This window comes from Schistocerca nitens, chromosome 7, assembly GCF_023898315.1.
Source record: "Schistocerca nitens isolate TAMUIC-IGC-003100 chromosome 7, iqSchNite1.1, whole genome shotgun sequence".
NCBI lineage: Eukaryota > Metazoa > Arthropoda > Insecta > Orthoptera > Acrididae > Schistocerca > Schistocerca nitens.
This window is the reverse complement of record NC_064620.1, coordinates 520,920,630-520,946,677: the sequence shown is the minus strand read 5'-3', so window position 1 is coordinate 520,946,677 and position 26,048 is coordinate 520,920,630.

The following is a 26,048-nucleotide window of genomic DNA, read 5'->3' as shown; positions in this document are numbered from 1 at the left end:
AGGGGAGTTTGGATTTAGTCCTTGGTATTCGTTATAAAGTCAGTCACTGTGTCACCTCGTCTGATAATGGATCGTACCTGGCTTCTACTGTGTCCCCGAAGTGTTGACCTGCACTGACGGAAGTCCACCGCCCAGGGAGAACCCCAGCAGACGAGAACCACGGGGCAACGCTGCGTCCAGACGAACGTTTTTGTGTGCCGGCGGTGTTCTTCTGTTATTAAGTACCCCGCTGGACGATTTTGTGTCCTTGCAGCTTGATATCAATTACAGCTACGCATGTGAAAAACTTTCTAAGTACCGTGCTTTGTTGAGGGCAGACAAGCAGAGACTACGATGGAGCGGATATGAATTATTAAATGACGCTTGTTATGAACGGTTCGAGAGCACTGTGTTGTTTCCCAGATCTTCTTTCCGTCCAAATGTCAACGACAGAGTGAATGAATCTGTAAACTGCCGAGTGCCTGGAAAGCTAATGAACTGAGGACAGATTTCTATTTCCTCCCTAATTTAGTGCTCGTACCACGTTTATCCAGAATCTCATACAGTTTTCATTTACTGTGGGGAGTGACACGTAACCAACTCTGCTGTAGAATCTGGCTGCTACGACACGTATGTAATTTATTTAAATGGGAAACAAAATGTGTCGCTCTCGACTATCGAATTGTGCTATTCGTCGTTTCTGCTTTATTTTCAGCTCTCATGTGCGGGGCGTATATCTAAGGGACAATTTCTACCGGTCAGAAAAAAACTGTCCAGGTAATTTTTGTAAGTCTGACACGAAATAAGTTACTCATCCATCTTAAAGTAGGAGAAGAGTTCCTTCTTCTCTTGCCAAAGACAGAGACATTTCAATAAAAAATTTTCTCAGTAAGTCACGTTATGAACAGCAGTGACTACTAACAAGGGAACCTCCCCATCGCACCCCCCTCAGATTTAGTTATAAGTTGGCACAGGGATAGGCCTTGAAAAACTGTACACAGATCAATCGAGAAAACAGGAAGAAGTTGTGTGGAACTACGAAAAAAATAAGCAAAATATACAAACTGGCCGGCCGCGGTGGTCTAGCGGTTCTGGCGCTGCAGTCCGGAACCGCGGGACTGCTACGGTCGCAGGTTCGAATCCTGCCTCGGGCATGGGTGTGTGTGATGTCCTTAGGTTAGTTAGGTTTAAGTAGTTCTAAGTTCTAGGGGACTTATGACCTAAGATGTTGAGTCCCATAGTGCTCAGAGCCATTTGAACCATACAAACTGAGTAGTCCATGCGCAAGCTATGCAACATCAAGGAGCGTGTTAGTTCACGAGCGCCGTGGTCCCGTGGTTAGCGTGAGCAGCTGCAGAACGACAGGTCCTGGGTTCAAGTCTTCTCTCGAGTGAAAAGTTTAATTTTTTATTTTCAGACAATTATCAAAGTACAGGCACTCACACATAATCAACTTCGCTCCCCAAAATTCCAGAACATATTCAGATTTGCTTGGACATATGCAGGATTTGACGGTCTACACACGGAAACATTTGAAAACGTAAAAAACATATGTTTTGACAGAGCACAGGGAAAACTGTGCGACTGTGAAACTGTTGCATTCATTTGATGCAGTTTATGTGACAAATTCTTATGTTTTCATCACTTTTTTGGGAGTGATTATCACATCCACAAGAAACCTAAATCGGGTAAGGTAGAAGAATCTTTTTACCCATTCGCCAAGTGTGCAAGTTAGGTGGGTCGACAACATATTCCTGTCATGTGACGCACATGGCGTCACCAGTGTCGTAAAGAATATATCAGACGTGTTTTCCTGTGGAGGAATCGGTTGACCTATGACCTTGCGATCAAATGTTTTCGGTTCCTATTGGAGAGGCACGTCCTTTCGTCTACTAATCGCACGGTTTTACGGTGCGGTCGCAAAACACAGACACTAAACTTATTACAGTGAACAGAGACGTCAATGAATGAACGGACAGATCATAACTTTGCGAAAATAAAGAAAGTAAAATTTCCACTCGAGGCAGGACTCGAACCAAGGACCTTTCACTCCGCAGTTGCTCACTCTAACCGCGAAACCACGGCGCTCGTCGGCTAACATTGTCCTTTATGTTGCATATCTTCCCCATGGGCTACTCAGTTTGTATATTTTGCTTATTTTTTTCATAGTTCCAGACAACTTCTTCCTGTTTTCTCGATTGATCTGTGTTCAGTTTTTCAAGGCCTATCCACTGTGACAATTTATAACTAAATCTGAGGGGGGTGCGATGGGGAGGTTTCCTTGTAAGAAATTCTGCATGACTTGAATACCCCGGCGATAAACAAAGAGCTCCAAAGACAATGAATACAAGTTAGTCCCTTTTTTGTCAAAATGCCGCTAAATCTTGCCTTATCATAGGTCATACTTTTATGAAACAATTCATCCTCAAAAGTAAACCGTGAGGCGGGATACATCCGAACACTGAAGCGAATAACGAGGTCATTATTCGATGAGAAATGATCAATGAGCTTTACAAGATTCTTACGTCAGAATAAGGAAGCAATAGGCAAATAAATCTGGAAGTGGTTCTGTATTGTAATAAAGAATAAATAACAAGATAGGATATTACGTTTCCAGTCGTTATACGGCCTAAAAATTCGCCCTCAGTCTTTCTGAAGTGGCCTCTGAAACAGCAGAGAAATGCGTGTACTATTACATTCATTACATTGAAAGTGAGAAGGGTAAGGATAACAAAATCATTACTGAAAGTGATCTATATTTGAAGAAACTAATAATTTTTTAATTGCTGCTCTTACTAGGAAAATGGTTCAAATGGCTCTGAGCACTATGGGACTCAACTGCTGAGGTCATTAGTCCCCTAGAACTTAGAACTAGTTAAACCTAACTAACCTAAGGACAGCACAAACATCCATGCCCGAGGCAGGATTCGAACCTGCGACCGTAGCGGTCTTGCAGTTCCAGACTGCAGCGCCTTTAACCGCACGGCCACTTCGGCCGGCTCTTACTAGGAACATCTCGTAGAGCAGCTTCACAAGAAAATTCATTGCAGAATTGAATCCAAACAATTACGATATTTGATAATGTGAATAACAGAAATATAGAAAATCTAGTAGGTGATAGTGAAACATAAATCTTAGCTATGTAAATAAAAGTATCTGTCTAAATTGTATCAGCCCACAGGGAATAAAGTCACACCAACGAAGTCAAAGCAAATGTCTGGACAGAAAAATAGTAAAAACTGCTTTAACTGAAGTAGAGTCTTCTTGTTTCCTGTGCGTTTCCGTTTTTATGCGTAAAACTTTTTCGTGTGTTGAAGCATTTTTTTCATCAGTCATTCAGTTGATTTCATGTCATCTGCATTTCTTCCTGTCGTAGCAGAAACCTTTCTCTACGTACACTATACGTGTCTGTTACTGCCAACATACTCTATAATCTGTTTTACAAATATTGATCAATTCCACGTAGACTCAGTTTAAATATATTCAGGTGCCTTATCTAATGTTCCAGTATTTCGTCACATCTCCTGGTCGTCTGTTCTTTCTAATACTTCATTTAATATTATTTTTTTTCGTTATTTGTTTTTAACACCTTTCCATATCAGTCTATTCGAAATATTCCCATTTCAGCGTTCCAGTTTCCTGCAGTATACGTTTCACTGACAAACACTGCTGTGCTCTAGATGTATTGCTTAATATGCGTTTTCATCAGTTTCATATAAATTTTTAAGACAATTATATATCTTATTACTATGGAAAGAATTTTTCGCCTGCTCCAATTTACTGCCGAAATCCCCTGCGCTCTATCCGTTTTGTGTTTTCTTATTTCCTAGAGAGCAGAAGTCTTCCATTTATTTCTGTATGTAATCCAGAACATACATGATTCAGAGATTAATAATGTCCTTTTCACAACACATTAGCTTGCCCATCTTTGCTACGTTTATTCTTCATACAAGATGTGATGATACTAAGTCATAAACCCGGCATTGTCCCTGCATTCCTCTTCCCAGCTTTATATCTGACACTAAAACAAAAAATTAAGTGCATTTGTAGTGAAGTACCGGAAAAGTTTAATTTCCTTGTGTTCGTAAAAACATAATATCCATAGTGTGCAAATATATACGTACAATAAACAGACTGCCAAACACGAACCCCCACTGTTTTTGTACGCTGACGCAGTTGCTTCGCGTTTCTGCTAGGCGATTTTGTAAACATCTCTATGACAACGCCTCTTCATAGCTCTATAGACAGCAATCACTTTCGTCTACAGCCGTTTCTACTACGCAGTTGAAAGCTGTTAAAAGAGTTGCCACGTGTCAGGTATTTCCTGCGGGAGTGTCTTAGTGGTAAAGAACAAATACATTACGCCATCATGCTTGTTGAGACATTTTTTCACGTGTCTTAGTGTTTATGACGTCATAGCTCTTGATATATTTGTGTAGGTACATTCAGCGGCATATTCGAACACTGTCTGCAAAATGTGTTGCGAATAGAATCCGTAGAAAAGAATTAGTAAATTGAAACTCCATGCACAGTGAGGCAGTTTTCATGCACCTGTGTTGCGAGAGAGAGAGAGAGAGAGAGAGAGAGAGAGAGAGAGAGAGACAGAGAGAGAGAGAGAGAGAATCATGGCGTAATCACAGTTTTTAAATGAATTAATTTTATTACAGTCATTATCACATATGACACACACATTAGAATTTTACAATAGTCATAATGAAAGTTTCGTGATGTCAACACAACTTCAGCGTTCGTCGTTGAAGCAATACCTTGATGGAGATGCGTCAGTGCCAGTCCATTTACACGATCTTTTGTCACCCTGCTGAGAAGATATGCCTTCAGACGACGTAGGATTGAGAAAGATTTCTGCGCAGAGCTAGTTGTTACAAGAAATGTGTGCAGAAACTGACACAAGACTCCAGTATTAGGCAGCACCGTTGATATTTTTGAGATTTTTCCGTGTTTTCGTCACTAAAAAGCTACAAAACGCACCCCTAAAGTTTTGTGACAGCCATATTTTTTAGACATTCGATTCTTTGCAGCAGAGTTGTTGGGAATCTTAATGACACTTCATTTAAAAAATTATCGAGAAAAGGTACGAACACTGCCAGACGGTAATACTTTTCTACACTAAAAATTGGGTCTGTTGGTCTGTTCAAAGCATAGATGTACACCGCTGGGTAAACAGTGAGCCACCTGTAAACATTTCCGAAATTTCTCCATCGATGAGTAATAGTGTCTGTTTATTTATAAGTTCAGTAAGCTTCTACTCGCGGCTTCGTTCACGTGTCGGAAGTTTTGTTATGATTAGTGAGTATCGAAGAAGCACAGCTTACTATGTGCGTCGTCCCCTCATCGCGCGAAGGCAGGTGTTATAGGTGTCTGTATGTACATGGCATCACAGCACCGACATGAATGCATTGATTTCAATCAAGATGTTTTATTTATTTGAAGGCTAGTTTAATCATAACTGTCGTGTAACATGTTTCATGAAAGTTCGTTCGGCCGTTTAAAGGTACTCAGCTATATAAAGAGAGTTCCAACAGCAACGTGCTGCCTTATCAGCATGTCATGCATAATTTAATGTCGTACTACTATACAGATCTCAAAAGTATCTACAAGAAATTCCGCGAGAGCTTATGTTAACTTTTGTAGTTCCACATAATCACCATTTATGTGATGTCTTTCGTATTCGCTGTGCCAGCTGCAGTCAAAAGACTAAGCAAAGGCTCTCGTGGATTTGTCGGAAAATTTGAGATCCACAATTCAGAACTTTCAAATTTGACGTTGTTCTTACCGTCTGCACGTGTTATGAAACAGTGAACTGCCGACAAAGAATTGTTGCCTTATATATTATTATCGACATTATCACTTCTCACTAATGATTTATTTATTTTTTAAGTAGCCTATCTTCCTTCTCAGGGTTAAAACTATTTCTACACGAAACAATATCAAATTCGATTCATTGGTTCCGCCGTGAAAAGGTGACACAGACAGAGCTACTTCCACTTTTATATTGGTACCTTACGGATCACTCACTATACATTTCAACAACTGAAGTGCTGTATCATGTCCGAAATACGCTGGCTCCTGATAAAACACCGAACAGGAAACAAGATCCTATTTGCCAACAAGAGGAGCTTAGTCGAAATGGTAAGATACATAGAATAACTGAATGTCAGGAGCCTGACGATGATGGAAAATCGAAACGTGGCTATACCATTTCTTACTAACTAGGAAAATAATCCAGAGAGATGAAATATTTACCGAAAATATCTGAATGTGTGACTTGATCGCAGCTTCAGAAATTTACAAATTATTTTTACTTGCATGGCGAGGAAGACCTACACAAGAGCTCATTTATTTGTTACACAATCACGAAACAATAATTGTGACAAAAAAGAAATAAGAAAGCATAACGCAACAAGTAACTTGTTTTTGAATCATCAGTCTCCTGACTGCTTTGAGGTGGCCAGCCACGAATTCCTCTCCAGTGCTAGCCTTTTCATCTCAGTTACTTGCAACCTACGTCCTCAATTATTTGCTGGATGTATTCCAATCTCTGTCTTCCTCTACAACTTTTGCCCTTTACAGTTCTCCCTAGAATGGTGGAAGCTATTTCTTGATGTCTTGATAGATGTCCTATCACCCTGTCCGTTATTCTTGTCAGTGTTTTCCATACATTCCTTTAATCGCTGATTCTGTGGAGAACCTTCTCACTCCTTACCTTATCAGTCCACCTAATTTTCAACATTCATCTACAACACTACATTTCAAATGCTTCGATTCTCTACAGTTAACCGCGCGAGGTGGTGCAATGGTTAGCACCCTATACTTGCATTCGGGAGGACGACGGTTCAAACCCCCGTCCGGCCATTCTCATTTAGGTTTCCCGTTATTTCCCCAAATCACTTGAGGCAAATGTCAGGATGGTTCCTTTCAAAGGGCACAGTCGACTTCTTTCTCCAGCCTTCTCTTGTCCGATAGGACCGATGACCCTGGTGTTTGGTCCCCTCCCACCAAATGAACCAACCAACCAGTATCTCCTGTTCCAGTTTTCCCACGGCACATTTTCACTACCATGCAATGCTGTGCTCCAGAGGTACAGCCTTCTTCTTCAAATTAAGGCCTATGTTTGACACAAGTAGGCTTCTTAGCTAGGAACGCCCTTTTTGCCAGTACTAGTGTGCTTTTGATGTCCTCCTTGCTCCGTTTCTGCCTAGGTAGCACAATTCCTTAACATCGTCTGCTTCGTCATCACCAATTCTGATTTTAAGTTTCTCGTTGTTCTCATTTCTCATACTTCTCATTACTTGCGACTTTCTTCGATTTCCTCTTAATCCACTCTAATGGATCCCTCTTGGTTCTTGTAAATGTTGTATATTACCCTTCTTCCGCTATAGGTTACCCCTAATTTTCTCAGAAATTCGAACATCTTGCCCGATTTGACATTGTGGAACGCTTTCTCCAGGTCGACAGAACACCAGATCCTGTAATTCTTCGTCACTTTCACTGTCGACAGCCATGTAATCAGCGACTCTTAACTTCGATATCCTTTCACCTTGAATTTTAATTCCACTCTTGAGCCATTCTTTTATTTCCGTCATTGCTTTTTTGATGTATAGGTTCAACAGTAGGGGTGAAAGACTACAACATACGCCGTAGATTGCTACACGGCCACGGTGGCGCGCCGAGTAGTCACGTGTTCGATATGTCTGAGGAATAAAACGTTGCGAATGGGGTTTTCAATTAGAAGTTATGAAGTACTGGTCTGTCCTACTGTTGCAGCGTGGAGGTGGTGCTGTTGAATATTCAAGACCCATTGAGTATCGTGTCGTAAATTACGATTGTTTTACCAATTTATATTCCTATGATTACAGCGCCATCAGTGGCGGAACGAATAAGATTCTTCGGACTAAATGTTCATAGATTTTTCGGTAAAATCGTAGTTTGTAATAAAAAACATGGGTTCCCACTGATGATTTCAAAGTTATCCAGCCCCACCGCCCCGCCAACCACACATTATTATTTAATAAACGGGCACAAGCAAAGATGAAATCACTAGTAGGATTAATAAACGACCAGCTGTGACAATAACGATGAACACTGTTTCGTGGAACAGAAACGATAAGAACAACGACAAAGAAGAGGGTGTAGCTTTCTACAGAGCAGATGACTGGGACGTTATCGAAAATAATAAGGATGAACTACTTGTTACTGAGATGGATTAGTTAATTCGGAGTTCAGGCTATACTAGGATGGATAGGGTATGAAATGGCGTAATCCGACATACGATGACTATGGATAGAGATATCCGTAACGACATCCAAGAAAAACAGCTGATGTCGTTTGGACATGAATGAAGATAGGATACCAAATACGATACTACGACGATATCAACCCAGCGGAAGGAAAGGAGTTATCCACGACGCAACTGGCCACGTGACATGGAGGAGGCAATGCAAGCAAGAAATATGAATGTTGAGGTAAATCAAGCTCAGAAGAACATGGTGACTGGGGGTGGAGAAGGGGCGCCAGCCTTAGGCAACCCGAAACAAGAAGAAGAAGAAGTATGATGTCGCAGTTTTGCACGCATCTCATTGTTTGTGACGTCATATCTCCTGAACAATGACAGGTAGTTTTTACTAACCCCCACAGCGGTTGTTACCTGACAGCGAGGGATGTGTTTATCAAGTTTTGTTAAAATCTGTACAGTAGTTCAGGAGAACGCGTGGAAATACACACACACGCACATACATACATACATACATTTCTATGCTATGTACGGATTCCTCCCATTCAAAACATGTGACTTCTTACAAACGTCTTAGAATTGCAACCTGTGCCACTAACGTCACAATTTCTGCTTTTAACTTCAACTCTGGTTGAGACCATTTCATTTTCGCAGCTTTTTTTCTAGATTACTCACTCGTCCACGTATTCATCTTATCCATACGGCCAAAGTAGAACTGCTACTACGCTACGTTTTATTTAACTGAGGGAAATCAAGTCATCATCCAATAGCTCTTTTCTTTTTCACTGTGTTATTTCGTATATTATTAAAAGTATCAACTTAAATTACGATATCTCAAATTATTACACCTGTTGCTGTCACATTGAGTGGTAAGTCTCATATCATATTTTAGACGGCAGATCAAATAAGTCTGTCAATTCCAAGGGTCACATTGGTTACAGAAACTCCGCAGGTTTCTCGTCGGCTCATTCTAACTTACGTGATCTGAGAATATACTGACTTAATCATTAGGTCACCACCGACTCCAAATTGAAATGACCTTATGTCCTGCCATCTATGTGTTCTTTCTCCCTTTCTCGCCAGTATCAAATTGGCTATCTCTATGTACCTTTATCTCTGGAACTTTGGCAGCTAGAAATCTGAAATTTTAACAGCTGTTTTCAACATGCATTTTCATCTCACTGAACTATAATCAATGTTCCTTTTTGTAGGTACAAAATTATTGAATTTTTTGTCATTAAGTAATTTTTAAGTGAGAAAATTTCATATTGCTCCCTCCGATTTTGAGAATGATACTAGTTGAGTGGCGTATTTTATTATGTTTTACAGCACTTCTGAAAACTTATGATATGTACATAGCACTTATAATGTAAAATTGAAGAAAATGCTATCAAACTCTGGTTTTACAGACTAACGTATCCAGGAGAGTACTCCAGGTCATCTTCTGGAGGCACTGCTGCTACTAAATTAAGCAGTATACTGTGCTTTGTGTATTATCTCTTTGTCCAGATGCTGAAGACATTTGATGTTAATTACGCCAGGAACGATTCCAAGTTTGTACAGAGTCTTTAATCTAGCCAGATGACAATCAGCAAATGAGATAAATGTGCCACTGACCACTAATTTCAAAGTTTTTCATCCTTAGGTTGCGAAACGACTCGTTTTATTCGTGGTATAACCGCAAAGACGTTTCCGGAGACGATAAGGATTAGCCATGTGTCTATATGTGGTTTTAGTTACTTCCGCAGTAGCCAGTGAGATGGAACTCCTACGGTTTGAACTTTATTTTGTTTGGAGCTCTAGTGAGCACCGTATGGACAAGCAAAGTGGAAATCGTTATTATCAGTCGGTGGTCGGTATAAATTTGTTTCCCGTACGGCTTGCCTCACTTCCTGCAAATTATGTACGTTATCATATATGTTATTGCCGTATAGAAATTCTGCTGAAGTTCGTTTATAATTGTATCTGATAATAACATAATAATATTTTTATCATCAAAATTCAAAACAATGAATCCAAGAAAAAAGCTGAATGTAGAACCAGTTTGTAGCTATGGAAATAGTACCAAGAGAAATATCAACGCTTGTACTACAAATAACTGAAATGTACAACATTTTACATCTCCCGCTAGCGGGTATCCGAAGGTTTTGAATACGAACATACTAAAAGTTAGGTATATTTCTTTGGTGTGTATATAGTTTTGAAAAATGAAAAATAAACAATTCTAAGTACAAAATTTTCAAGATTTTGAGCAGAAAAATTCAAATAATTTTATAGGCATATAAATGAAAATATAATTATTTACCATTTTACAACATATCGAGTCCCGTTGTAGAGATAAACAATGGCGTTTATTAGGTTCCCACTTTTAGATATCACTTTTAAGGATCTCTGTGTCGGATAATGTGTTCAGAAGTACTTCGCAATACTGTCTGTATCCCCTGCAATGAGTCCATAGAAGAACCAGTCTATAGTCGGCAGGTTAAAATCGCCTCCAACTAATACAGAATGATACGGGTATTTTCACGCTAGTGACCGTGGACTTGTTTGAATAAGTCTAAAACTGTCACAGTGGAACATCAAACAATTAACGTTATTTCACCTAGACCTCTTCAACTCGTCCAAATAACTTCAGCTAGACTGAAATTCGACCTCAGTAGAGGCAATATTTTCGTCGATAGCTGTGAACATTCCCACTGCTATGGCTTATAATCTGTCTTCCCGTATACGTTCCACTAATCGCCAAATATCTCGGAGCTTTATATTTCGAGCTTCAGCCGCCTCTCAATGTCAGGGTTCCTCCGAGGCATAATCCACTGCAGTAGTAGCGGTCGTCCACTGCAGTAGTAGCCCTTGGGTGGCCTGAGAAACGCATGTCATCGACAGTTCCTGTCCCTCTGTATCTACTCCATGTTCGAACAACATCGCTTTGGTTGACCGGCGAGACCCCTGGCCACTTCCCTTGTTGGGAGTCCTTCCTGGCACAAAGTAACAATTCGAAAGCGGTATTGACCGTCTAGGCATGGTTGAACTATAGACAACACGAGCCGTGTATCTCCTTCCTGGTGGAATGACTGGAACTGATAAGCTATCGGACTCTCTCTATCTAATAGGCACTGCTCATGCATGGTTGTTTACATATTCTGGTGGGTTTTAGTGACGTTTCTGAACATTCAAAGGGACTGTGTCTCTGATACAACATCCACAGTCCACGTCTATCTTCAGGAGCTCTGGGAACCAGGGTGATGCAAAAATATTTTTGATGTTTGTATATATGCTGGGACCCAACTTGAAACTGCGATAAGATAGTCTGAATTAATGTTTTCAATCAAGGTGAAGCAGCAACAGAAGTAATTGTATATAAAGATGTACATACACATCGATGCACCTGGCTGCAGCTGTGGGATATTTACTAAAAGCATTTTTTCTTTCTTGCTATCAGCTGTATAATTCATATTTAGAATAAATATTATTTATGCAGCTCATGGCAAAGAAAATGCTTTTCTATGACTCAATGGAAAGGTACCAATGTCTATATGCATGTAAATAATTAACTATGCAAAGGAAATTAGTATTGAAAGTAGTTTTCTTAGATCCTGGTGAGAGTATGGAAATTTTGATTTAATAGACCCATCATAGCATGGTAAATATGGACCAAAATGATATGTTCTCACTATGTATAGCCAAATGAAATACGTCGTGTGGTCATTTTGTTAATTGTAGTGGGCAATAAACAATTTTGAAGTGCATAAACTAGTCGGTAAATCTAAGAATCACATTGCTGAAAAGGCATAACTCGCAGTGGGAGTTAAGAAAGCATTTTTTTTATTTTTTGTTTAACAACTGGAAGGATTTTAGCATGTAGATTATTTCTTATGTTGTTGACATTCATAAGAAAATAGTAATGCTTATCCCAAACTGATCTGACTGGAATCAATGTATAGAAAACAAAATGGATGAATTTTGAAACATGATACTGACCTCTTAACGGATGCAAGATTTATGAAAAAATGGAATAATTGTTGAGCTTCAGTGCATTTTTTCACAAGACAGACTGGGAATATTTAATGGTATGCGAACCTACACTGCGAATGCATAGGCTAAAAATGAGATCCTTATATGAATTCGCCAGGGAGATATGGGGTGGCTGAAAGAACCATTATTACAACTAAGCAGAAATGGTGGTTAATAATTTAGTGTAATTATTAATTGTTATAAGAACACTTTACAGTACGTGTACTGCATTGCACTTGCAGCCATGTTTTCGAATGGGATTCAGATGCTACAGTCTCAGATATGACTGCCTTATGAAGCCATGGTATGATTCAATCCATCCTGTACTCGTAGACTGATAATGTGCACATAAGCTACACTGACTGGTCAGAGCACTTGTGAATCAGAAGTAAGTATAACTGATAGTATGAAAACAGAGACTGCAGAAATGTGTTATTAAGGATGGTGGCAAGTCACTTACCCTTTATCTGCATCACCAGCTGTTTGTAGAATTGCTCTCACTGTGTATGTTATGAATGCTGTTGTTCTTATGAGCACATATCTTGGCGTGTCTACTGGAACATGCACAAATGCTCATGACTAACGTTTGAAAAAAATTTGTGGGACTGTCATTGTAACCACTGCATGATTGACAATCAAATATTGCTAGACTGCACTGTTGCGGTTAAGCTGATAGAAACGACAGTGTCACAAATGTCGGAATTTAAATAAATATGGACAACAAACTGCAAAGACGCTTTACAAATGTGCTGCTGGCTTGCGGTTTAGCATGTTGATGTTTGAAATGTGTCAGCTGGTGGATGGAGCCACCACCAGACATGTTGAACACTTACTATGCTGCTTCCTAAATCTGTTTTTCAGTTTAATGATAAGAAGGATTCGTGTACATTCCTATCATCTTAAATGGTAACAGTGTTCAAATGGATCTAAGCACTATGTGACTTCACATCTGAGGTCATCAGTCCCCTAGATTTAGAACTACTTGAACCTAACTAACCTAAGGACATCACACACATTCATGCCCAAGGCAGGATTCGTACCTGCGACTCTAGCAGCAGGGCGATTCTGGACTGAAGCGCCTAGAACTTCTCGGCTATAATGGCCAGCTGGTAACCGTGTAGTTTGAATTTCAGAAAGAGAAAATGTGACTTGTTTTTTGTTTGTTGTACCACTATTGCATGTATTGCTGACATCTGATGTCCTAGATGGTGTTTTCAAGCTACTGGGCCTGAGATTTCCATTGAGGGTCCTATCTTAGGCCAGATGTCAACCAAAAAAGACCACACACCCGTTTATATTACAGGAACTTACACCGACCACAAGAGAAAAATAGTTATTTATTTTCCAGAGAGAAAATTGTTAACATATATGAACTTGAAACTTCCTGGCAGATTAAAACTGTGTGCCCGACCGATACTCGAACTCGGGACCTTTGCCTTTCACGGGCAGGTGCTCTACCATCTGAGCTACTGGAGCACGACTCACGCCCGGTCCTCACAGCTTTACTTCTGCCAGTATCTCGTCTCTACCTTCCAAACTTTACAGAAGCTCTCCTGCGAAACTTGCAGAACTAGCACTCCTCCGGTAGCTCAGATGGTAGAGCACTTGCCCGCGAAATTCAAAAGTCCCGAGTTCGAATCTCGGTCGGGCACACTGTTTTAATCTGCCAGGAAGTTTCATATCAGCGCACGCTCCGCTGCAGAGTGAAAATCTCATTCTGGAAACATCCCCCAGGCTGTGGCTAAGCCATGTCTCCGCAGTATCATTTCTGCAAGGTTCGCAGGAGAGCTTCTGTAAAGTTTGGAAGGTAGGAGACGAGATACTGGCAAAAGTAAAGCTGTGAGGACCGGGCGTGAGTCGTGCTCCGGTAGCTCAGATGGTAGAGCACTAGCCCGCGAAGGACAAAGGTCCCGAGTTCGAGTCTCGGTCGGGCACACAGTTTTAATCTGCCAGGAAGTTTCATATCAGCGCACACTCCGCTGCAGAGCGAAAATCTCATTCTGGATATATGAATTTGCCTGAACATTCTATCCTCCTGTGAAATTTATTTCAGTCTGTCCTGGCCTTGATTGGTACAGTGATATTTTTCTGTGTACAGGTTATTTCTTGTAATCCAGAATGGCACGACTTATATGAGTAACAAATCCATATCAACACTCTATGAAAAACATACGAGTCCTATCTATGGTTTCAAACTGGGAAGCTTATTCCAGGCTCATGCCACTCGGCATATGCTTACAAAATTAATAAAAAATAGCCTAATCTTGTTATATATAGCAGTGTCATCTCAGTCTACGTAGGTGAATTGTATACCTTACGCCAGTATTCGCAGATAACTGCCTGCATTGCGTAAAGTTTGATTCAAAATGCAGTTTGTTTCTTCTACTGATGTAGTTTCATTCAGCTTAATTGTGATCCGTTCTGTATTGTAATTGATTACATTCTGCCTTAACAGTCCTCGGTATCTGCCAGCTTTTGTGTATGGCCTAAGATATCCGTCACCTTATTCTTTCCTATGCAGTCAGAGATAAGTGGAGAAATAGTATAATATCAATTGTACAAGAAACTTTTTTAAAAATAATTCCTAAGAAAAGCAAGACAAATTAAAATGGTGACAGACAACTTTACAAGAAAATACTCTATACCAGGAGTCTCCAAACTACGGCCCGCGGGCCGAAACCGGTCCGCGAGGGTCGGCAAACCGGCCCGTGTTAGCTGGCCGGACATTCCCGGTATCCGGCCCGCCAAATATTTCAGGTGGTACCTACGCTGCCAACAATTGAGTTTCGAGGGCTATCGCGACCAATACACCGCGACATTGTCGGAGCTCTATCTTTACAAAGCGGAAGGTCATGGTTAAACTAGTGGCTATCCACAATAAACAGACAGACCATTCTCCGAGCGATAGTGAAAAAAAAGAACGGTTAACAGACTAGTTTGGGGGAAACATTTTAAATAAAAAAATTCTTTGCATTTTATTCTACTCACGAGTCTGGTGCAAGTCTTTCAAATGCCACTAGCCTTAGTATTCAATCATTATGGAAGATGCTTCTTAAGCGAGGTTTCACTTTCTTTTGATTACGTTTAAAATACGTCTTGCAGTAATAGTGTTGCTAACAATGATTTTGAGATGTCGTTAACTTTGCAGGACGCTTTCGTGAAGAATGTGCAGTGACATACTTTTTTGTCGATGAAATTCGGGCCCGCATCTCGTGGTCGTGCGGTAGCGTTCTCGCTTCCCACGCCCGGGTTCCCGGGTTCGATTCCCGGCGGGGTCAGGGATTTTCTCTGCCTCGTGATGGCTGGGTGTTGTGTGCTGTCCTTAGGTTAGTTAGGTTTAAGTAGTTCTAAGTTCTAGGGGACTTATGACCACAGCAGTTGAGTCCCATAGTGCTCAGAGCCATTTGAACCATTTGATGAAATTCGCCAGAATAAAATACGCCAGAATTTCGGTCAGGTACGTCCACCAATCAAAATTATGTAATTAAATAAAAATCGTAGTTCGTTTCAGTGCTAGCTATTCCCACAACCTTAGATTTTTGCGATTTCATCTTTCCTTTAGCCTTACGTTACGGTGATCATGGAGTGCTAGGGTGCTTTAATCCCACTAGGTAGATCTTGGCCCTTATGACTTCCTGGAGGAGTCAATGTGGTCTGCGGACTAAAATGTTTGGTGACCTCTGCTCTATACCAATCAGGTGCATTGTAGAGTGTCAACTCTTTTATGAACATAATGTTTATGAAAGATAATAAGTAGTATAAAAAATTAATGGTTGTGCAAGTATAGAGCAATTCATACCTAGATGGCCATGGATTATATATACCAAATATTCAAGGAATATAATAGTGTCCATAGTGAGAATGCGTCTCAGCCATGGATCATTCCCTACCTACTTAGAGAGACTCACTTATTGGAGACACACTATTCTCAGTGTAATGAAGTGATTATTGATGTAAAGAGATAGAGTCAGATTTTTGAAGACTTGGTCACTGCCTGCCACTTTACACTATCACATTTCTTAAACATACAGCCAGGCGTGCACATTGTTGTGTCGTCTACTGTGGGAGTCAGTTCCTAGACAAACATGGAAGGAGAGATGATGAGATGGCACATGGCAGGAATCCGAAATGATCTGTACGTTAAACGTTCTCATTATTAGGACACTTTATTTCTAAAAAGGAAAGAGACTTAACTTCTTGTTACGAAGTGGATTCCTGTGCTTCCTGCATGCAGTTACGATGACACACAGTCGTAGAACACAGGGTATTGTATTCCTATTACTGTCCTAATGCTCTAAAAGTCTGTGTCCGAACAGGACCCGACCAGCGATTGGCGGCTGGGTAAGTCTGCGCTGACAGGGAGCGCTGAACTCTGGCTTCCTGGAGGTGTGGCACTGTCCGCTCTTTTCATAGGCGCTCAGGTCAGTGCCTTCCAGATGCCATTTCACAACGCTGCGATGGTCTGTGTGCAATGGATGCCTTAGGACTGCACACACATGATGACACATTCGGGGCTGTAGCACAAGAAGACTTCAGATTCTAAAAGGAATGGTGGCTGCTGAACTTAATTCATGAACTGAATGAATGGCTTTAATATAAACGAGCTGGTAGCTGTCAACGGTATATTGTAGTTTAAATGAACACATAAAACATTCTCAATCTCAAAATAAATTTTCGAATGTATGCCCTGAAATCTATATATGATGAAGATCAAATGTTATATAGCTGTATTTGTGAATATTTTTAATTTTTTATGGATAAAACTACATACGCTAGAAGCCAATAATAAAATTTGTCTCCAGTCTCGTAGTATATGTTTGTGATGCCACAGATGCAGCGCAGTTAATTTAAATCTGTTACAGTTTTATTGGATGACTCAAACTGCGCAAAGAAAGAAAACTTTATTTTAAATGGCTCTGAGCACTATGGGACTCAACTGCTGTGGTCATAAGTCCCCTAGAACTTAGAACTACTTAAACCTAACTAACCTAAGGACAGCACACAACACCCAGCCATCACGAGGCAGAGAAAATCCCTGACCCCGCCGAGAATCGAACCCGGGAACTCGGGCGTGGGAAGCGAGAACGCTACCGCACGACCACGAGATGCGGGCTAAAACTTTATTTTATTTTATCCTTCAGGTATTAGCACGAAAAGACATGAATTGATGTTATGGACGTATGGGAGATTAATACCAATATGGTACGTCAGTGTCAGCATTACTCCGTCGAATAATTTTTCATTTACACGCTCCAGTCACATTAATGTCACTATCGCCTACGATCGACATTAATGTGCCATAGCCACTGACAAGCGGCAGACGACGGTACTTGCAGTGGAGGTTACATAAAACGCGTCGGGACTACGCGGCGGAAACACTGCATTCGTTGTCGTAATGGGAATAGGAGCGATTTCTCTGACGTCCAAAATGGCGCTATCATTGGCATTCATGCCAGTGGTGGTAGCATTTCCGAAACGGCTGAGCCTGTAAACTGTACGTGTGCCACCGTGGTTACGGTATAACGTTTATGGCAAAACGGCGGTATCCAAAATCGGTGCCGAAGTAACTGTTGCGCACTACGAGCCATGAATGAGAGGGGTGAACAACGGCTGCACAGATGTGTACTGGCGAATAGACCGTCAACATCTCAGTAACTGTTCACCCAGATGAACCAGCGGGCTACCAACGGTGTCTCTTCAACGAGCGTTCAGCGAACGTTGCTGCCTATGGCCCACGGCAGCAGCCGCCTGGTTCATGCACCCATCCCGAGTGCTGTTAATCAGCGATGAAGGCTGGCATTTGCACGGCAGTACCGCAATTTACCGCCCATTGAGAAGAGAGAGTAGTCTTTTCAGATGAATGGCGGTTTAGGCTCCATCGGACCGATGGCCATTAGCCTGTACGGCGTGAAAGTCTGAAACCAAACAGCCTGCAGCAATCGTCGGACGTGTCCAACCCGAGGGGAGGGGGGCTTATGGTCTAGGGAATATTTTCGTGTTTTTCCCTGCGAGATCTCGGAGATCTGGAAGGAACAATGGATCAAAACAAATATGCATCTCTCCTTGGGGACTATGTTCATCCCTATATGTTGCTGGTTTTTCCTCTGCACGATACCATCAACCAGCAGGAGAATGCAGAGTGCATAGGTCGCAGTGTGTAAGCACGTTTCGAAGAGAACCTGGGAGAGTTTGCCGCGCTCCCCTGGTCATCAAACTCCAGATGGGACTATTTCGATCATTAAAATTTTGTATTTGTGGGAATTCACAGCCTTCATATGCTGAAAAACGTAAACATGGTCCGTAGTAGGCTATAATGTGAAGTTCATTTAATCGTGCGATTAGCTAATTTTGACTAAGCGTCAATGTCAAGCACATTTGCAGCACATGCGTTTTCGAATCACTCTTCATTACAAGTAAGAAGTTGCCATATCCCGTCATCGTTTCGTAAAATGACGGAATATGCCCATTTTTTACATGTAATGAACAGTGATTTGAAAATCACATAAAATACAGGTGTCACAAATGTGCTAAACAATGACGCTTAGTCCAAATTAGCTAATCGCACGATTAAATAAATATGGTATTACAGCCTACTACGGACCATGTTTACGTTTATTTCGATCGTGCTGTTGGCACCATGGATCCTCTCACAAGAAACCTAGCTAAACTGGCCACGGTACTGTAGTCAGCATGGTTGCACCCACCTGTCGGTTCTGTTCAGAATCTCATTACGTCTCTTCCTGAAACGCTTGCAGCGGTCTGTGCTACAGAAGCTGGTTATTCATTCTTTTGACATGAGGCAACATTAACCCTTTCAGACCTGAATTTTTCTGAAGGAAGGAAAACATTTCTTTACGTGGTAATGCTGTTAGGCGATTTTTTAATGGTTTTAGAAGGAAAAATTTTACAAAATTATTTACCCCTTTTCAAAACAGGCTTAGTAGACTTGGCTTCATTTTATGGACTTAAATAACTAATTATGAAATATTCTCTATTGTAGCAAACAAAATGATCATTCTGTAGTTACCATTCGAAATAACAACAACTATCTTCAACTATACAGTGGAATACAGCGAACCAACCACATCCGTGTATTCCAGTGGTGACGAGCTAGTGCACTTTGCTACATTGACATGCTGATACTTTCATAGTGATCCGCAACAGCTGGCAGCGCTTGTCCATAATGAAAAGGCTGAATATTGACAAATGTGTTCCTCAGGTTTCCATTGGGGGAAAGAACTTCTGTTTCAGGTAAGACACGTTAAACGTTAATGTACACCGTTGTACCCAGTGGGTCTGAAAGGGTTAAAGTGACTCTACAATGTAATATCTCTAGCCAATACTATAAATGGAAAAATGTGTTTGCAGATGAGCCAGGAAGAACCGCCTTCTAATTTGCTATTATTTTATAAACTCTTCCTAACTTGTACTAATAAATTTCTGTAGCTCTTATTTCTGCAGATTTAGCGATTTATTTTCTCCATCCTCTTTTACTAAAGATAGAATTTGAATTTTCAGTTGATTACGTATTCAGGCAAAGGGAACTGACGGGAAACGATAGCAATATTACAGCAGCTAGGGAAAGAAGCCCTCCTAGACAGAGTCCCACTTACCTGGTTACGCCACATACAACTGAGATGCAGAGCTTTCACTGACGTTTGTTCCACCACAGCAGCCATACGTCTCATCGGTGCCCAACATTTCTTGAGATTGAGAGTTTCTGCTACAGAGATTTATACCATCCTCGAACTGGAATGTTAAGCGATGGTCCCCCTTACCTGTATGAAAGAACGGACTACCGCCGCTCCTTACTGTGGTCGCTGAAGCATGCCTAGAGGTCACGATTAGAGGGACAAGGGTCCGCCTTTCTGTTAAAAATATGTGAAAGGAACATAGACGCTGACATGCTTCAGTGCAGCAGTAATTTGAAAAGGTTGTAATACAGGTAGAACGTGGTGTTCAAACTAATCCTCAGATTGATGATACCTTCACCTTTAAGATGTACTGCAGAATTAAGAATTGTGTCCTGCTCCCAACAAGCAGTATTAGCTAGAAGCTCAGAAAAGTGGGGTTCACTGAGCTTGTACCCATCAAACGAATGCTGAGCTCATTGAAGCTCTCGCCATCTAGATTGACCAAGGGGACACGTGTGGCATTACTGGAATTCTCACGGACTTGATAGAGCTGGTGGTTACCGCTGGAAAAACCGGTTTTGTGTCATATCGATTTTTCCCCTCCATTTTAGCGTGACTGCTAAAACCACTCAACATTTTTTTGCTGTTATTTGTAGAAACCAAAGTAGACATCGAACGTAGATTGAAAAATTATGTTAAATTATCCGTTTCCAAGAGGTACAAGCAGACAGTCTTACTGTATGGACACAGACAGCAGACCATGTGGTTTCTACTTTTACTGTGTACTGTGAATGAATTGCTATTTTTTTTTTAATTTAGTACTGCTGTCATAATATCCTTTCACCTTTATAGCCTTCAGCTTCTTAACTTCTGAAACAAACGAACATCGTACTTCACTGATGCCACACTTCGCAAAACACTTCCCGATTAGGGTTGGTGCCATTCCATAACACCACAGATGTTCAGCGACAACAGCGAGAAACTACCTTATAGCCCAGGCGGGGGCAAGACTTGCACACTCCACGTACAAGCATATCGTCTAAATGCCCACCCCAAAGAACGACAGGTAGATTTTTTTCTCGGTAATGATTTTGCAGTTCTTATGCCACTTGGTTGGCTTATTGAAAACCAAATAATAGCACCGCTATTATGGTTAATTTATATGCCGGTTGTTTGTTAAAAAGTACTATTATAACTCAGACCAAACAAATACCGAAAAATACCGGTTCTTGAGAGCTAAAATACCGGTGTCGGTTTTAACCTGACGCCTTTTCCCGTCCCTAGCAAGCGGCGACCATTACCCTCCACGTCCCTCAAGGTCGCACGCTGCGCTATTCCTTTACGTGGGACCGGGCAAAAACTGCCGCCACTGTAGTCAAAATCAGACTGTTGACAGGATTCACCGTCGACTGTTGGCGATTGTTTCTCCCTCTGGAGTAGGTTTACCGCCAGACTGAGGTGAGCGCGGAAGTGGTTGCCATCGCGCTACCATTTCACCATTTTGGAAGTGGAGTGGTGGCTTTCGGGGAGGAGGGTGGGGTTGGGTTAATGAATTTACTGCAGATACACGCCGTTTCAAAACACTACTGCGTCTGGGGAACATTATCGCAATATCACTTACTGTTAAGCTGTAAGGATGGCTGCAAATGGCTCTGAGCACTATGGGACTTAACATCTGCGGTCATCAGTCCCCTAGAACTTAGAACTACTTAAACCTAACTAACCTAAGGACGTCACACACATCCATGCCCGAGGCAGGATTCGAACCTGCGACCGTAGCAGTCGCGCGGTTCCAGACTGAAGCTCCTAGAACGGCACGGCCACACCGGCCGGCAAGCTGTAAGAACAAAGACATGTAGCTAACTGATACTGCTTCTTGCAGGGAGCAGTACACAGTTGTTAATTCGGTTGTGCGTCTTGAAGGTGCGGTTTCATCAATGTGAAGTTTAGTTTAAACACCAAGTTCCGCCTGTATTACAACCTTTCCCACTCACTACTACATTAAAGCATAACGCCTTCAATATTCCTTTCAAATACTTTTAACTTGCGAATATGCTTTTGCCTAGTCTTGCGCAGTTAGTTATTTCATGTACCTTCGTTCCATGCGTTTCGAAGCTATCAACGAAAGATATATAGGCATTCCTTGCTGCAGTGTTTTTCCCCTGAATTCAGGTAGCAATGTTAGCGAGGTACACTTGGAATGGAAAAAAATGTTTTAATCTAAAATCTGGGTATGATTTACAAGATCTAAGTTTATTTTGATCAAGTAGTAATAGTTGCGACTTGGACTTATTTCCTGTCCCTGAAATACTATTTTTTTCTCGCCCAGGAGAATATATTCTATTCCCATGAAGCAAAGTTGAGAGTTTTACTTTCTTGACCTGTATGGTTATACTTAGTGCTTGATTTGTAAGATTTCCAGGAAGACGGGGGGGGGGGGGGGGGGGGTTCTTTTTGTAAATTTAGACGTAACATCGAGCATAGATTTAAGTGTCAGGAAGTCATTTCTGAAAGTATTTGTATGGAGTGTAGCCTTGTTTGGAAGTGAAACATGAACGATAACCAGTTTGGACAAGAAGAGAATAGAAGCTTTTGAAATGTGGTGCTACAGAAGAATGCTGAAGATTAGATGGGTAGATCACATAACTAATGAGGAAGTATTGAATAGGATTGGGGAGAAGAGAAGTTTGTGGCGCAACTTGACCAGAAGAAGGGATCGGTTGGTAGGACATGTGTTGAGGCATCAAGGGATCACCAATTTAGTATTGGAGGGCAGCGTGGAGGGTAAAAATCGGAGAGGGAGACCAAGAGATGAATACACTAAGCAGATTCAGAAGGATGTAGGTTGCAGTAGGTACTGGGAGATGAACAAGCTTGCGCAGGATAGAGTAGCATGGAGAGCTGCATCAAACCAGTCTCAGGACTGAAGACCACAACAACAACAACAACAACAACGTTATTTGAACATTTTTTCGTCAGAGGTACCGACCGGTACGGTGTACCATCACAAATCAAGTGCTCTTGCAGCACGTAGTCGTATTTGCTCTCATTGCTGTTAATGTAATTTTCCTTACGGAATCTTCTTCACAGGGGTGAAATGATGTTGCGTCTGCCATGCAGCTCCAAGCACACTTCGCGCTGATTATTGATAGTCTGCTTCTGCCAAGGATGCTACAATTCGTTCACTGTGGTGATAGCTATCGACTCGAATCCTGTATCATAGACTCACACTACAAACTGTTCGAATCACTGTATTCAAGACGTCTGCACACACCGACTATTGGAAGCATCACAAACTGGTGAGTCATTTGTCTCACGCATTCGTGAATTCCCACCACAGTTTATTCCACGATATGTCGCCATGAGAAATTTTTTTCTTCCTAGGGCATGAAAACCAATTAAAAGTGTATTTTATTCATGTATGTAACTTTCTTGAATATATTCCCTTGAAATTTGACCTTGAAAGTGTCTGCTGTTTCAAACACAGTAGCCTGAGCTACTCGCAAAGTTTTGTTGGCTTTGGTCTAGGTTTATGCCTGTGGCGGGTGTTCTGTTCTTCATCGCCCTTTTTTTATGCTCTTAATTACTACAGTGAGTATCCACTTTGTGTAACTAATCGCGACAGATATTCTCCATGTCATAAAGTCCCTTCTTTTATGGTCTTAATTACTACAATGAATATCCGGTTTCTGTAACAAATCGCGACAGAAATTCCCCATGTCATGAAGTTTGTAGTGAGAACAGTGTTACAGTTTCGGTTTCTTTTTTTTTTAATAATTGTTTTTTAAAAGTTTAATACCAGCTAGTTTGTGTCTTCTGTTACATACTATAGCACTAGATTTTCTGAGAATACACTTTAGTTGCCACTATAAAACAGAGTAGAAGCAACTCAATACGCATGTGATTGTAGTAATATCCTTTTCATTGACAGACTCTAAATTAACTCGACATCACTATGAGAGTTGTCGTCAAAGTCCACCCGCAAATTATTTCTATAATAAATCAGTGAATAGGAGATTCATCATCGCAAGTGGAATTGTGACATAGGAGACTGGACATTGAAACATAACATACGCAGGATGAATAACGAACTCTGAGTATAGGGTACAGAAATATACTGATTTGAAAATTTAAAGAGACTTGAGGTAATCTGGGAACACGCTTATGCACGAGTAATGAGTTTTAACGTACGATGGTTTAATGTGCAGCATGGGAACATTTATATACATACGTGAAGGACCCTTATTCATTTCTTGGAAAAGGATGCTTTGTTACACGAACGATAAAATGAAGTAAGTAATACACCCAAGGCCCTCGTTGACTGACTCTAAAACGCAGTGGGCAATTATTTATTAGAATTACAGAACCTTTATGTGTTTGTTCCTTGTTTTTCATTTATTTAATAGCGAGAAGAGTAACGATATGCGTTTTATCTCCCGTTCGCTCAGCTTTTGAGAACGTCCATTTGTCTGTAACTGTTTGTTTTTTAATACTGCGGGAAGTATTCCTTTTCTACGTCAGAGCGCAGTCTTTATTTGTAGGAGGAACCTGTTCCATTGACAGCAGTTGTGTCCACACTTATGAAACTTCAGATGACCATTAATTCTTCTCGTAAATTCGACAATTTTTCGATAATCCCTTGTTTATTGTATATGACTACATACCTTGCGTTACAGTGCCTAAAGAAATCCAGTGTGGAACAATTTTTATCACTTACTTAAAACATTACCACAACCATAGCAAATCATATTTATGATTTATTTTTACTCGGCATTTGAAACGACGGATTTTATTCTTATTGTTAATCTTGCAATACTTGCTTCTTACATTAACATTGTGGCTTTCTACATTTTTCCTTTATAAATATATGTGTTCACAAAAAAAAAAAAAAAAAAAACACAGAAAGTATACTGAAATTTACGTGTATTACTATTGTAAGTCTGTACAACATCAGCGTAATGACTATACCTACAACTATCATCACTACTGTCACTGAAAAGGAGATACAACATTTCTTATTTAACGGGTTGTTGATTGTTGGTAACTCAGAAGTCTAATCCTTTAGACACTTGACCATTGTAAATAAGATCCTGAGGATTCAAACCGTACCATGTAAATAACAATGACGGTTTCACTTTCCACATCTACACTCCTGGAAATGGAAAAAAGAACACATTGACACCGGTGTGTCAGACCCACCATACTTGCTCCGGACACTGCGAGAGGGCTGTACAAGCAATGATCACACGCACGGCACAGCGGACACACCAGGAACCGCGGTGTTGGCCGTCGAATGGCGCTAGCTGCGCAGCATTTGTGCACCGCCGCCGTCAGTGTCAGCCAGTTTGCCGTGGCATACGGAGCTCCATCGCAGTCTTTAACACTGGTAGCATGCCGCGACAGCGTGGACGTGAACCGTATGTGCAGTTGACGGACTTTGAGCGAGGGCGTATAGTGGGCATGCGGGAGGCCGGGTGGACGTACCGCCGAATTGCTCAACACGTGGGGCGTGAGGTCTCCACAGTACATCGATGTTGTCGCCAGTGGTCGGCGGAAGGTGCACGTGCCCGTCGACCTGGGACCGGACCGCAGCGACGCACGGATGCACGCCAAGACCGTAGGATCCTACGCAGTGCCGTAGGGGACCGCACCGCCACTTCCCAGCAAATTAGGGACACTGTTGCTCCTGGGGTATCGGCGAGGACCATTCGCAACCGTCTCCATGAAGCTGGGCTACGGTCCCGCACACCGTTAGGCCGTCTTCCGCTCACGCCCCAACATCGTGCAGCCCGCCTCCAGTGGTGTCGCGACAGGCGTGAATGGAGGGACGAATGGAGATGTGTCGTCTTCAGCGATGAGAGTCGCTTCTGCCTTGGTGCCAATGATGGTCGTATGCGTGTTTGGCGCCGTGCAGGTGAGCGCCACAATCAGGACTGCATACGACCGAGGCACACAGGGCCAACACCCGGCATCATGGTGTGGGGAGCGATCTCCTACACTGGCCGTACACCACTGGTGATCGTCGAGGGGACACTGAATAGTGCACGGTACATCCAAACCGTCATCGAACCCATCGTTCTACCATTCCTAGACCGGCAAGGGAACTTGCTGTTCCAACAGGACAATGCACGTCCGCATGTATCCCGTGCCACCCAACGTGCTCTAGAAGG